The sequence below is a fragment of the Limulus polyphemus genome, unplaced genomic scaffold, assembly GCF_000517525.1.
Source record: "Limulus polyphemus unplaced genomic scaffold, Limulus_polyphemus-2.1.2 Scaffold274, whole genome shotgun sequence".
Lineage (NCBI taxonomy): Eukaryota > Metazoa > Arthropoda > Merostomata > Xiphosura > Limulidae > Limulus > Limulus polyphemus.
Genome location: NW_013665884.1, coordinates 330,956 through 334,508, shown reverse-complemented (window position 1 = coordinate 334,508; position 3,553 = coordinate 330,956). Strand labels below are relative to the sequence as shown.

General features: G+C 32.3%; 1 protein-coding gene across 2 annotated transcripts in view; it reads left to right on the top strand.

Annotated features, from left to right (window-relative positions):
* The window catches only part of LOC106456954 (potassium voltage-gated channel protein Shaker-like), a 120,872-nt gene extending 118,197 nt beyond the window's left edge, over positions 1 to 2,675 (top strand). For both annotated transcript variants that reach the window (XM_022382747.1, XM_022382746.1), the window contains exon 3: positions 2,108 to 2,675. The gene's annotated coding sequence lies outside the window, so the exon portion shown is untranslated. The remainder of the gene's footprint in view (positions 1 to 2,107) is intronic.
* The last annotated feature ends 878 nt before the right edge of the window (positions 2,676 to 3,553 follow it).

The following is a 3,553-nucleotide window of genomic DNA, read 5'->3' as shown; positions in this document are numbered from 1 at the left end:
ACTTTATCTAGCGCGTCGCGTTTTCCCGGAAAATTCAATTCTAGTGTTCAGTTGACCAAATGGGGATTTAACAAAGTGCACTCATAAAAGTTTTAAGACTGATTATATAAGAGTGATTGAATGAGTTCGCAAAGAAAGCATGAATTTTTTAGTGAAATATGTATACTATGCTTTCATAATATAATATAGGGTTTGTTTGTTTTTAATCAAGCACAAAGCTACACAATAAGTTATCTGTATTATTCCCACCAAGAGAATTTAAATCCGAATTTTAAAGTTATAAGCCATCAGACTTGCTGCTGAGCCACGGTGTGTGTATGGATCTATAATATGGAGAAGTTCCTTGCGTAACTAGCGTTTCATTTCGAAGTAGCTAGCTAAAGTTGAAAAACCTTGGTTGCAATAATAACATTTAGTTGTTAGTGGAGCCAAAAAAGTGAGAATGTTTAAGTGGTAAGGGTGATCCCAACTCAAAAATATGATTATTTTCGCCGAATTAATTTTAAGATAAACCAGAAAAAAAATTAGACGATGTGGTAAGTTGATACCCCTAAAAATTATACGATGTGGTAAGTTGATACCCCTAAAAATTATAAGATGTCGTAAATTGATACCCCCTAAAAATTATACGATGTGGTAAGTGGATACCCCTAAAAATTATAAGATGTCTTAAATGGATACCCCCTAAAAATTATACGATGTGGTAAGTTGATACCCCTAAAAATTATACGATGTGGTAAGTTGATACCCCTAAAAATTATAAGATGTCGTAAATTGATACCCCCTAAAAATTATACGATGTGGTAAGTTGATACCCCCTAAAAATAAAAAATAGACGATGTGTTAAGTTGATACCCCAAAAAAATAAACGATGTGGTAAGTTGATACCCAAAAAAATTAGACGATGTGGTAAGTTGATTCTTTTTTGTTTGGATATAAAGCTCTCAGTAGGCAATCTGTGAAGTAGTTCATACATTTATGGAAAGTTTGACAGAAATATCTCGACTTTTCTATGTAAATAAAGACATTGAAGAAACTTCCTGACTTTGTAAAATGCGGTCAGCTAAAGTATTAGTAATTACCATTAGTAGTTCTTGTTGTTAACATAATACATACACGGAATAATCATATGTACTGTTAATATTTGTAACACGTTAACTCTTGACCATGGTTTTTATAATGTAGAACAAGTTACGCACGAAAACAGCCAGCAATGGTCAACATTTGTTCTTCTACTTTGTTGTTTCTTTCAGTTCTAACCTAAATATGCGTGTATTTGTTTCATGTTAATGGAATTACCTTCGTTTCTAACCTTACACACATATATGCTTAAAACCTTATCGAAATGATGGAACTGAATGGTACATAAAGTAAATGGTTACACTTTTCGATGAGCTACGTAGTTTTAACTACGGAAGAATAGTCATTAGAACAAGATTTGGGAGTTTTCATATTAGTATAGCTTATTTTTGAGATAAAAAGTTTTTGTTGTTTCAACTCTTTAGTCGTATGTACACGTGCAAACATTTTGTGCTTTACATCGACTGATTTTCTTCACTACTCAGAGTTTGCTAATGCAGTAACCAAACAGTTGATATACGCACAGTCTTCTAGATACATTACTGGTCTTGTTAATCCAGTGGCTAAAAGCAGAAAAAATTAAACCCGGGATGAATACCGGGAGTGACAGAGCGACATATGTAAAGATATCAGCTCCTGTCCAGAGTTGCTTTCTGAATTCGTTTTCACTGGTATTTGATGAAAATGGTAAATGATTTTATGACTTTGATCTGTGAGAATACTGGATAAGATATTGAGTTTAGAACTAATTACAGTGATCATAATTTTAACATATGAATATTGGTATATTAAATTGTAACTAACAACAATGTGAATGTATGTTAGAAAATCTTATTTGTGATGCTTCAGAAGGAATATTTTATAAATTTATAATGTAACTATATTTTACGAATAACTATAGCATCAAATTTATTCATTTCAGACGTCAGGTAATATTTGCCTTCCAGTTAAGTAATCAGATAACTTTTTTTTTCTAATAATTTTTTTTATTGAAATATTTGTTTTCCTTAACTACCCATTCTTTCAGAACTTGCAGGTTGTGCGTCAGTAAAGATGTGAATCGAGTTTTGAACTTACTTGCTGGACTTCGAGTTCTGCCACCACAATGTACATGTAATTGTGTGTAAACGCCACGTTTCCTGCTAGTGGAACGTCATATTAAAAAAGAATACTCCTAATTTCCTCGTTTCCCATCCAATTCCAGAGGGATGTGAGCACAGCTTTGTGAAACCCACCAGCTGCACCTACGACGGTAGACTTGGCAACCTATCGTTTCAACTAGGTCTGTTTTATTCCAATCAATACAAAGTTTACAGCCCCAAGCAATTGGTAGATAATATTACACGTTTCTAAACGTCACTAAGCACGTGTCAGACATTCAACCTGACGTATCGAGTGTACTCACGTGTCAGTCGTCCAATGAAAAGAGGGTTTTCAGAGTTGTGCGTTCATCGCAATGGCTTAGGGTTCACTCTAAGTACACTCACCAAAGAAAAGGACATCGCGGGTTTAATATACAAACCGTTCAACTTATAGAGATGAAACTGATATCAATCAATTAATTCGCTACAAAATCAAAAAATAAAGAAATTATATAATTGATTTGGGCATTATAATGAAAGAAAATTAAATTTTGTTGAAAAAATCAAATAACCAAATATTTACTCCAAAACATTTATTTAAAAAATTCTTATTTTAGAAATCACATCCTACTTAGTAAATATGACTAGTTTGCAAAATTTATGTTCAGATCATAAAATAATAAACTCTCATACTAAAGCACATCACACAGTCATCTCATTTATAAAGTTAGGCTTCAATCGTACCCAGTGTTTTTAATTCCTTTACAATTTTAGTTTATATAGAGCGTTGCAACAATAACTAGACATCTTTCTGATTCGGGTGTATTGATATAGTCACTAAGTTTTTGTGAAACGTTGTTGCCATATTCATATGATAATGGTAATGGACTACTAAATAATACATTTCCCCATTGGTATTTGGATTAGTTTGTATACATCATCTAGACAACGAATTAAGTCTGTAATTCACGAACCGAAATTTTGATGACTGACAATATCGTTCCTAACAGCATAAGTTCCATTGAAGATACGTTTAGAATATTCCCACAAACAGACTGAAGAATGATAACTGAACTACTTTCGTTAACCATGAAAAACAACAACAACATAAAAAAACGTAATAAGCGCATTCGTATTTGTAAGCAACTAAAGTGCGCGATAAATATAAAACACGTTTCATGTGTTTAGGCTTGTGTCGTATTTACTCGAAAGTTACAGTTTAAATTATAGCTTTTAAGAAAATGTGATTCAGCCTGTTTGTTCTTTTTACTTAGAACGTAATATAACTTCAGTTGTAACACATTTACGGTCTTTTAATATCACGAATATATTTCTTTGAATCATATATAACTTTATGGCCTATTTTACCAAGATAGATTCACATAACAAAA